Below are 12,330 nucleotides of genomic sequence, written 5' to 3'. Positions count from 1 at the left end.
CTTCAAAGAAAGAGAGAAAGAAAAAAAGAAAGACAGAAAAAAAAAAAAAGAAGGAAAGAGAGGAAGGAAGGGAGGAAGGAAGGGAAAGAAAAGAGAAAAGAAATAAGAGAAAAGAAAGGGCACGAATTGCATGGAGCACTGGGTGTGGTGCAAAAACAATGAATAATGTTACGCTGAAAAGAAATAAAATTTTTTTTTTTAAAAAGCTAAAAAAAAAAAAAAGAGAAAAGGAAGGGAAAGAGTCAGTTGGATTGGTCTACCAAGTTGTTTCAATAGGAGGGTGTAATATGATGTGATCGTGGGAGATATCTCACAAGTAGGCCATCATAAGAAAAATACGTTCATATAAACAATAGTAAATAATACACTTTTTTAAAATGCTAATCAAGTCCTCAGAGGAGGGAGAGGCTTTTCTTGTAGATACCTACAGAAGATGAGGATGAGGAAGGAAACAGGTCAGAATGGCAGAGGTTGGGGGAATGAGGTATCTCTGTCTGGCAGGATGTGCTAGGTTATTTGCAAAAACAAGCAACTTCAGTCTCAGTGGCTTAAAGCAGGATTTGTTTTTTTACTCATGCTACATGAACAACGGCTGTTGATCTGGCTACCAGTGTGAACTGGGAAGGGGAAAGAGGATGTAGTAAATTTTATATTAATTCTTCACATTTCTGTAAATGTAAAGGGTGTTGCACATCTCTTCTGCCACATATAACTTCAAAACGTATGAGAAAGTTCCCTGCCATGTGTCCAAAAGATAGAGGGCCAGAAATAGGGTGACCAGGACTCCTAATTCAGTGACCTATGGGAGATAAAGACCTGGGTGTGAGAATGGCCCAAAAGTGCCTGCTGCCTTTCCTTCTCCTGTCCCTCTGCGAATGAAGAGAACATATATACATGCCAGAGACTGTCTGAAAAACTTCTACAGCTGATGATAATTTAGGGGAAGGAGACACTTCAGAACATATTTGGAACTTTTTAAAGGAAATTTTTTGTGTAGTGTTAAATGGCCACACCTGATTATATCAAATAATTTTAAATGTAGTTTAATAATGATGAAACATGGCAAGTGAAGATCATGATTTCCTGAAAAATTTCCTGTAAAAGCCAAATGCAGGAAAGTCCTTGCTGTGCAGTGGTTTCTGTAGTTCCTAGGGAGATGAGAAGGGAACTCTCAAAGAAAACTCAAGGGTAAAAGTGTTAGCAGAGTAAAGCTCAACCTATGGGTACCTATGTACGATGAACTGATAAACATTCATGAATTTCTCGTTGTTGTTGTTTTTTTTAAGATCTTATTTATTTGAGGGGCGCCTGGGTGGCTCAGTGGGTTAAAGCCCCTGCCTTCGGCTCAGGTCGTGGTCCCAGGATCCTGGGATTGAGCCCCGAATCGGGCTTCCTGCTCAGTGGGGAGCCTGTTTCCTCCTCTCTCTCTGCCTACCTCTCTGCCTCGTTGTGATCTCTCTCTGTCAAATAAATAAATAAAATCTTTAAAAAAAAAAAAGAACTTATTTTGAGAGAAAGAGAGAGAGATAGCTAAAGAGCACAAGCAGGGGAAGGGGCAGGCAGAGGGAGAGGGAGAAGCAGGCTCCTTGCAGAACAAGGAGCCCAATGTGGGGCTCAATCCCAGGACCCTGGGATCATGACCTGAGCCAAAGGCAGACGCCCAACCGACTGAGCCACCCAGATGCTCCCATTACTTTCTCATTTTTGTAGTACTCTAAATGTAGTATTCCACTGCCAAGGTTGGTTCTTGTCTAGGCAAAGAATATAATAACCCACCTGATAAAGCATTGTCTTCAGTCATGGATGGGATATTCATCAGGCGAGCAGAGGCTGTTACAGCCTGTCTATCACCTGGAGTTCCCCATTGGACCCTCCTTTGAGGCTAGTCACAGATTCTTATTCTCTCGTGTCTAGTCCACTATCCTTCCTTTCTTCCCCAAAAGGAAAAAGGCTAGAGAACTAACAAGATTAATTCATAAATACTGATGGGTGACCAAAAAATCCAACAGTGTAAAACCATTGTCCATGCAGTGGACATTTATTGGCTCATTTTCCAGTTCTGTTTTAGAAACTGCTGAGAGAATGCTCTCCTGGCTCCCACTGACCATAGCTGTTTGATGAGCAGGGAACACAAGCTGGACCTTCACTTTGGCCAGTCATGTTTCTCTGGAAATTTCAAGCTTAGACAATTTTACAAAAGAGATTAAAAAGGTTTTTTTTTTTAATCTGAAATAATTTCAGATTTACAGAAAAGTCATAAAACAGCACAAAGATATTTGTTTGTCCCTAAGTCATATGAGAGCAAGCTGCCAACATGATGCTTCCTCACCATTGAATTGTTTAGTGTTAATTTCCCTCAAAGACACTTGTTTTGTTTTGTTTTTTAAGATTTTATTTATTTATTTGACAGAGAGAGAGATCACAAGTAGGCAGAGTGGCAGGAAGAGAGAGGGGGAAGCAGGTCCCCATGGAACAGAGAGCCCAACGTGGGGCTTGATTCCAGGACCTTGGGATCATGATCTGAGCCAAAGGCAGAGGCTTAAACCCACTGAGCCATCCAGGTGCTCAAGACATAGTTTTTTTTTTTTTTTAATATTTTATTTATTTATTTGACAGAGAGAAATCACAAGTAGATGGAGAGGCAGGCAGAGAGAGAGAGAGAAGCAGGCTCTCCGCTGAGCAGAGAGCCCGATGCGGGACTCGATCCCAGGACTCTGAGATCATGACCTGAGCCGAAGGCAGCGGCTTAACCCACTGAGCCACCCAGGCGCCCCAGACATAGTTTTTTAATAACAAAAATTAAATTATCAAAATCAGGAAATTCACAGTTCTACCATGGTCTCAGTAATGTCCCACATAGCAAAAGGGTCCGGTTTAGAATCATTTCATGTTTCCTTATCAGAGGTTGGACTATTGAAAGACATTTTAAAGTGGCATATAGTAAAACAAAGCCGTATAAAAAGCTATCTAGGGAAAAGTAATCTTCCATTTCCCCTGTTCCCGAGACAATCTCCATTACCAGTGTCTTATGCATATTTCCAGACAGTCCACCATATACAATAAATGTATGTGTTGTGGAAAAGGGATGTCAAAGTTCCTTTACTCAGGAAAGAAATAATATCAGGGGTAGGAGTTCCTGCTTTAAGAATGTTAATATCCGGGGTACCTGGGTGACTCAGTCGGTTGGGTGACTAACTCACGGTTTCTGCTTGGGTTGTAGTCTGAGGGTCATGAGAGTGAGACAGCATCAGGCTCCATGTTCTACATGGAGATTGCTTGGGATTCTCTGCTTCCCCCAATACCCTCTCTCCCCCTCCCTTTGCTTGCGTGTGCTCTGTCTTAAATAAATAAATAAATAAAAATTTTCAAAAAAAGAATGTTAACTATCCATTAGAAACCTAGTTGCTTGCCATCAAGACAGAGGTTAAATAAGTTTCCAAGAGAGTACATTTTCCCAGATTTTGAACATGAAAGTCTTGACCACTTAGAAGAGATAAATTTCTTCTGTTGCCTATATTAATACCCTATCAATTGTTTATTTCTCTCTTTGTAGACATTAAGAATCCTTTGTTATTTGATTATTTTTAAATGCTTTGAACATGTTTTATATTATTATGTAAATCATAAAATAATAGTATAAAGATTGTTTTTTTAAACTGTATTTGTTGGCATATAATATCCAAAAGTAAATATACTAAGGTGTTTTTAATATGCAATTATGTAAGTGCTTTTATTTATTTATTTAAGTTCAACTAACTAATATGTAATGTATTACTGGTTTCAGAGGTAGAGGTCAGTGATTCATCAACCTTATATAATACCTGTGCTCATTACATCATGTGTACTCCTAATGTCCATCACCCAATTACCCCATCTCCTCACCCGCTTCTCTCCAGCAACCTTCAGTTTGTTTCCTGTAATTAGTCTCTTATGGTTTCTCTCCCTCTCTGATTTTGTCTTGTTTTATTTTTTCCTTTCTTCCCCTATGATCCTCTGTTTTGTTTCTTAAAATCCACATATCAGTGAGATCATATGATAACTGTCTTTCTCTGATTGATTTATTTTGCTTAGCACAATACACTCTAGTTCTAGCCATGTCATTGCAAACTGCAAGACTTCTCTTTTTTTTGATGGCCGAGTAGTGTTCTTTTTTTTTTTTTTTTAAGATTTTATTTATTTATTTGACAGAGAGAAATTACAAGTACACTGAGAGGCAGGCAGAGAGAGAAAGAGAGAAGGAAGCAGGCTCCCTGCTGAGCAGAGAGCCCGACGCGGGACTCGATCCCAGGACCCTGAGATCATGACCCAAGCCGAAGGCAGTGGCTTAACCCACTGAGCCACCCAGGTGCCCCAGCCGAGTAGTGTTCTATTGTGTATATATATCACATCTTCTTTATCCATTCATCTGTCAGTGGATATCTGGGGTCTTTCTATAGTTTGGCTATTGTGGACATTGCTGCTACAAACATTAGAGTACACGTGCCCCTTTGGATCCCTACATTTGTATCTTTTGGGTAAATACCCAGTAGTGCGATTGCTGGCTCATAGGGTAGCTCTTATCTTCAACTCGAGGAACCTCCATACCGTTTTCCAGAGAGCAATCACATAAATATTTAATTTATCTTTATTTTAATGGTGTTAGGATGAAAAATTTGAAATTCACTTCTGAATCTAAAACATAAGGCGAAAACTTTTTTTCAATAATATAAAAAATAGGCCTGTAACTTAAAACATGGAAACTCTGATGTGGTCGTCTTATTCCATTTCCTAGTGAGCTTTCTTGGGAACAATATGACTAAAATAAAATGAGTAGAATAAAACAGAGATGGGCAGAGTAGGTTTCTCAGGACTTTCTAGTTCATTGCTCCCAGTATTTTCCTGAGAAGTGATTACTTCTTACCTTTGGATTCTGTACTATGAGATCCCAGGGGTCCTTATAATAAATATCCACCCTCAGTCTTTTGAAATTGCTGCTTAAGCTAGTTTGAGTTGGTTTATGTTACAAGCAACATCCCTGAGGCAATGGATAGGAGAATGGAGGTTCACTTGAATGCAAAGAAATCTGAAGGAACACAACAATTCCTGGAGGGTTTCTGATATTGCTTGAGCTCTCCAAAAGAATCCCAAGATTGTCCTAGAACAAGTCCACATAACGGACCCAAATGGAGGAACATATATACTCAAATAATTGTTTTCAGAGTTTTTCTTTAGTCAAATAATGAGCTACTGTTTATAGATTAAACTCCTTCTTTTAGAGTTGTTCCACTTCTAACTTAAAGGTCTTTCCTAATTCTTAGTTTAGTTAAACAATTCCTCCGCCCCAAATTTTAAAAATGTTGATGTGCTTTATTGGCCATTTCCTGCCTTGCTCATCTGTTGAACTACTCAAAATATATCAGTTTATTACGTCTTACTGGTCTAAGACAAAAGACACTACCAATTAATTTTAGATTTTAGTAAAACTGGTTAAAAAACTCATGAGAGGCTACCCAAGACAAAAGCATGTATGGTGAGAAAAGATAATGACTCGATTTGAATAAAAAAAAATTCATGCAAACAGCTCATAACCCCAAAGCTAGCATTTCTCACAACCTTCCCTAACACATTATAATTTGTTAGTCTATTTGCTTTGGCACTGTCATATAGCATGGAGTTTTCACCTCCACGTTTTGGCAAAAGTTGGGCAACCATATTTAAGGCTGAGCAGACTCTCATTCACACTTTATCATTTTCCCATGGGCCTGTTCTGACTTGCTATTGGCAACTGCTCCTTCATAAACTTTTTAAGGAAGTGATAAGATCAATGTGAACCCAAAAGTGAACCTGAATTTAGAGTTTGTAACTCTAATGTCAGTGGACAGTTGCCTTCACAGGGGGTTTGTCCCATTTCTCCTGAGTCCTGTCATTACTAGAAATCCAGAAAGCTTACTCGACTGAGAAAGATTCAGCAACTTCAAGTTGCAAGCATTTGACCATAATGTACTGCTAAGAGTTTTTTTTTTTTTTCCTAAAGAATATGGAGAAATAATGTACAATAGTCTCAAACTAGGGCAAAATAGTTCATACAGACTGTGGCCCAGGGATGCCTGGGTGGCTCAATTCGTTAAGCCTCAGCCTTTGGCTCAGGTCATGATCCCAGAGTCCTGGGATCGAGTCCTGCATTGGGCTCCTTGCTCAGTGGGGAGCCTGCTTTTCCCTCTGACTGCTGCTCCCCCTGCTTAGCACCTCTCTCTCTCTCTTTGACAAATAAATAAATAAAATCTTAAAAAAAAAAAAAAGACTATGGCCCAATGCCACTATATTTATCTTTGTATTAGTTAGGATACAGGTAGAGTGGAAGTAACAGAAACTGAAGAAAACAGTGGCTTAAACAAGGAAGTATTATATTTTCTGTCACATAGAAGTCTTGAAAAAAGACAGCCCATGGATGATATGGTGGTTGTGCTCCATGAAGTCCTCCGAGATCCTGGCTCTTTCCAGTTTACCATACATTATCTCTGGATAATGGAAGGTAGCTTTTTTTGGTTTTGTTTTTTTAATTGAAGTGTATTTGACACATAATGTAACATTAGTTTCAGGTGTATAACATAGTGATTTGATTTGCTATGCTCACCTCAAGTGTAGTTACCATTTGTTACCCCACAATGCTACAATATCTGGAGTGGGGATTTTGTCCTGTGGATCCAAGATATCTCCTAGAACTTTAGCGGTTACATCTGCATTCCAAGTAGTAGAGAGAAGGAAAGAAGGCAAGAGGCAAAATTTACTAGTTTGATGATTTCAAAGGAATGTCCCTACATGCTCTTATTTGCTTCCATACCAGCTGCAAAGGAGGATGAGTTAAACGGTTTTATTATGCAAAGCTTAATGCCAAACCAAAGGGTTCTGTTATTATGGAAGACGGAGAGAACAGATAGTGGGGAACAACCTTTAGTTTCATTCATAGTCACATAAAGTTCTTTGGGGAGCATGCACAATTTTTCTACTGATCTGACCTACTTAATGATCTCTTCTCATTCTTGGCCAGCATTTGGTGTCACAATTTTTTATTTTACACATTCTGATATGTATGTAGTGCTATCTCATTGTGGTTTAATTTGTATTCCCATAACAGCCAATTAACTTGAACATCTTTTCTCAAGCTTGCTTGCCATCTGTATGCTCTCCCCAGTGATATCTCTGCTCATGTCTTTTGCCTATTTTCTAATGAGATTTTTTAACTGCAGAGTTTTCAGAATTATTTAAATATTTTAGATATTAGTCCTCTTTTGGATATGTGGTTGACTGATATCTTCCTTCAGTTTGTAGCTTATCTTTCCATCCTTGTAAGAACATTTTTCACAGAGTAAAGATTTTGTTTTGTTTTTTTGCTGATATATCAATTTTTTTCCCCCGGTTATATTTCCTCCACCGAATTGCTTTTATACCTATGCCAAAAAACAGCTGGGGATATCTGTGTTGATCTATTTCTGTGTTCTCTCTCTATATATATAATATATACAATATATGATCTATTTCTGTGTTCTCTCTCTATATATATTATATTATAATATATAACATATATTATATGCAATTTCGAACAAAATCCCAGAAATGTTATAAAATAAATAAATATATATGTTATAAAAATATATATTTATATATATTTATATATATATTTGTATATTATATGTACAGATGTATTATATGTACAGATGTACATATAATATATTATATTTATTTGTATGTTATATATGTATATTTGTATATGTATATGTGTTTTTGTATATTTGTATATTATATGTATTATATGTACATCTGTACATATAATATAATATTATATATAAATATATATTTTATAATATATATATTTATAAATATATATTATATATTTTATAACATATATATTTATAACATTTTATAACATTTCTGGGATTTTGTTAGAAATATAATATAATATAGTTATATAATATAATTACAAATATAATATATGTCATATAATTGTATTATGTTGCACAGTGAAGGAAATCATCAACAAAACAAAAAGGCAACCTACTGAATGAGAGATGATATTCATAATGTATCTGTATGTCAGATGTATCTGACTAATATCAAAATATATAAAGAACTTTATGCAACTCGGCACCAAAAAAACTCCAATAATTGGATTAAAAATAGACAGAGGGAGGGGGAGCTAAGATGGTGGCATAGGATCCCAATCTTGCCTCAGCCCTCAAACACAACTAGGTATCTATCAAATAATTTCAGATACTTAAGAAGTTGACCTAAGGACTGATAGAACAAGCTTTACAAGTAGAGGGAGAGAAGAGGACACTTCAAGGAAAGTAGGAAGTTTGGAGACGTGGTTTGGGGAAGAAATGGATGGCAGATGCTGTGGGGAGGAAACCTTGGTCGCGGAGAAAGACAAGAGAATGGCATGCACGGGGACAAACACAAGAACATTTCCCCCAAGTCACCGGCTGAGAAAATGAGATGAGCTGAATACCATGAGTTTTTGCAACCAGCGGGGGTCACAGACTGGAGGTTCAGAGGTCACCAGGCTTCGATGTGCTAGAGACCTGACAGTGCTGCTTTACTCCTGGAGTTAGAGGAAGGCAGACTGCCATCTGAAGATCGCCTCAGTGGCACAGGGAGGGAGTGTTTGTTCTTTCTGGAGTGCATCTGTGAGAGGTGGCATTGCCTCTCTGAGGACAAAGACCCTGGGGGCATTTCCCTCCATACCCCTCAGCACAGGTGCAGAGACACCTGCTGAGGGCAGTGAACAGGGACACTGGCTGTTTCACCAGCTTGCTTCAAACCCCATGCCCCTGTGCTCTGCCGTGAGGGCCCTTCTGGGTCCAACCCGAATAGGTCCTGACACAGTGACACCCTTTCCCGGTGGGACCAGTGCAAGTCCCTGACACACCAGGTCCCTGCAGTTTGGAATCCTGAAAGCCAGCAGCCTGGCTGGGGTAGAGGCTAGGGTCCTCTGTGTTGCCGAAGGTGGGCAAGCGACCTAGAAACAGACAGTGTAAAATCAGCAATCTGAAAAAAGCCTGTGATCCAGGAGGGGGAAATGTTTGCTCCCCTGAGAGTGCTTCCGTGAGAGCAGCAGGCATGGAGTCCCCTCTCCAGGGACAAAGGATCAGGTTGGTATCATTTCCCTGCCCTGCCCCTTAGCATAAACTAACTTCGGTAAACAGCATAGTACCAGCACTGGCCTAAACTGTTTACACCAAATCCCACCCCCTGTGCTCTGCAGGTGCTGCTTTTCTTGGGCAAATAAGCCTGAGACCTAGCACAGTAGGCCCATCCCCTAGAAGACCAACACAATACTCAGGAAAGAAATAGAGGGAGACACAAAGAAATGGAAGAACCCTCCATGCTTATGGATTGGAAGAAGAAATATTGTTAAAATGTCTATACTACACAAAGCAATCTACACATTTAATGCAATCTCTATCAAAATACTCCAGCAGTTTTCATAGAGCTAGAACAAACAATCCTAAAACTTGTATGGAACTGCAAAAGACCCTGAATAGCCAAAGTCATGTTGAAAAAGCAAAGCAAAGCTGAAGGCATCACAATTTTGGACTTAAAGTTATATTACAAAGCTGTAGTGATCAAGACAATATAATACAAGTACAAAAACAAACACATAGATCAATGGAACAGAAAATGAAACTCAGAAATGGACCCACCGTTAAATGTCAAATAATCTTTGATAAAGCAGGAAAGAATATCCAATGGAAAAAAGACAGTCTCTTCAACAAACAGTGTTAAGAAAACTGGACAGCATCATGCAGAAGAATGAAACTGGACCACTAACTTATAGCATATACCAATATAAATTCAAAATTGATGGAAGACTTAAATGTGAGACAGGAAACCAACAAAATCCTAGAGGAGAACATGGGCAGCAATCTGTTTGACCTTGGTCATAGCAACATTATTAGACATATCTCTGGAGGCAAGCAAAACAAAAGCAAAAATGAACTATTGGGACCTCAAGAAGATAAAAAGCTTCTACACAGTGAAGGAAACAGTCAAAACTAAGAGACAGCCTATGGAATGTGAGAGGAAATTTGCAAATGACATATAAGATAAAGGGCTAGTATCTAAGATCTATGAAGAACTTACCACACTCAACATCCAAAAAACAAATAATCCAATTAAGAAATGGGCAGAAGACACGGATAGACATTTTCCAAAGAAGACATACACATGGCTAACAAAAACCTGAAAGATGTTCCACATCAGAAAGATCTCCTGAAAGATCTCCACTCAGCATCAGGGAAATACAAACCAAAACCACAATGAGATACCACCTCACACCTGTCAGAATGTCTAAAATTAACAACATAGGGGAAAAAACACATGTTGGTGAGGATGTGGAGAAATGGGAATCCTCCTACACAGTTGGTGGGAATGCAAACCGGTTGCATTGAGGTTCCTCAAAAAGTTAAAAATAGAGCTACCCTATGACCCAGCAATTGCACTGCTAGGTATTTACCCAAAGGATACAAAAATACTGATTTGAAGGGATACATGTACCTCGATGTTTATAGCAGCATTATCAACAAGCCAAATTATGGAAAGAGCCCAAATGCCCATTGACTGATGAATGGATAAAAAAGATGTGGTATACACACACACACACAATGGACTATTACTTAGCCATAAAATAAAATGAAATCTTGCCATTTGCAATGGCATGGATGGATCTATAGAGTGTTATGCTAAGCAAAGTCAGTCATTCAGAGAAAGACAAATACCATATGATTTCACTCATATGTGGAATTTAGGAAACAAAACAAGTGAACCACAGGGGAAGTAAAAAAGAGAGGCAAACCATAAGACAGATTCATAATTATAGAGAACAAATTGAGGGTTGCTGGAGGAGAGTGGGGAATGGGTAAAATGGGTGATGTGTTTGAAGGATGGCATTTGTGATGAGCAGTAGGTGTTGTATGTAAGTGATGAATCAATAAATTCTACACTTGAACTAATGTTACACTGTATATTAACTAACTGGAATTTAAATAAAAACCGGAAAAAGGAAAAAAAAAATGGGCAGAGGACCTAACATTTTTCTAAAGATACACAAACGGCAAACACATGAAAAGATGCTCAACATCACTCATCATCAGGGAAATGCAAGTCAAACCACAATGAGATACTACCTTACACCTGTCAGAATGACTATAGTCAAAAAGACAAGAAATTGGGGGTGCCTGGGTGGCGTAGTCAGTTAAGCATCTGCCTTTGGCACAGGACATGATCTCAAGATCCTACAATTGAGCCCTACATTGGGCTCCCTGCTCAGCAGGCAGCCGGCTTCTCCCTCTCCCTCAGCTGCTCCCCCTGCTTGTGCTATGTCTGTCAAATAAATAATTAAAACCTTTAAAAAAGACAAGAGATAACAAATGGGGAAGATGTGTATGAAAAGAATTACGCACTGTTGGTGGGAATGTAAATTGGTTCAGCCACTGTGAAGAACAGTATGGAGGTTCCTAAAAAAATTAAAAATAGAAATACCATGTGATCCAGTAATTCCATAAAACACTGATTTGAAAGAAATATGCATCCTTATGTTTACTGCAAGATTATTTATAATAGCCAAGATGTGGAAGCAACCCAAGAGACCACTGATAGAATGCATAAAGATGCACACACACACACACACAAACACACAGAGGAATGTTACTCAGTCATAAAAAGGATGAGATCTTGCCATTTGCAACAACATTGATAGACCTAGAGGGTATTATGCTAAGATAAGTCAGACAGAAAAAGACAAATACATATGATTTCACTTGTATGTGGAATCTAAAAAACAAAACAAATTAATAAAAATACAAGCAAAATGCAGAAACAGATCCATAAATACTGAGAGAACAAACGGATGGATACTAGAGGGGACGTAGGGGCAGTGGGTAGGCAAAATGGGTGAAGGGGCGTGGTAAACACAGGGTTCCAGTTATGGAATGAAAAAATTGCAGGATTAAAAGGCACAGCATAGGGAATACAGTCAATGTATCTAATAGTGTTGCATGGTGACAGATGGTAGCTGCGCTTGTGGTGAGCACAGCATGACATATAAACTTGTCAAATCGCTATGTTGCACACCTGAAACTAATGTTATGTGTCACCTGTACTTCAGGAAAAGGGAAAAGAAATTACATTAATCTACACATCAATTTGGAGAAAAATTGACATCTTTACTGTGTTGAATCTTCTAGTTTCTTCATGTATTTGTCTTCCTTGCTTGCCTCCAAGTTATTTACTATCTCCAAGAATTGGCTAGTCCTGTGAGGGCAGCTCCCCTAGGGTCAGCAAGAATCCACTGGT

The sequence above is a fragment of the Mustela nivalis genome, assembly GCF_964662115.1.
Source record: "Mustela nivalis genome assembly, chromosome: 8".
Lineage (NCBI taxonomy): Eukaryota > Metazoa > Chordata > Mammalia > Carnivora > Mustelidae > Mustela > Mustela nivalis.
The sequence above is the reverse complement of the archived record's forward strand: the minus strand, read 5'-3'. Positions refer to the sequence as shown.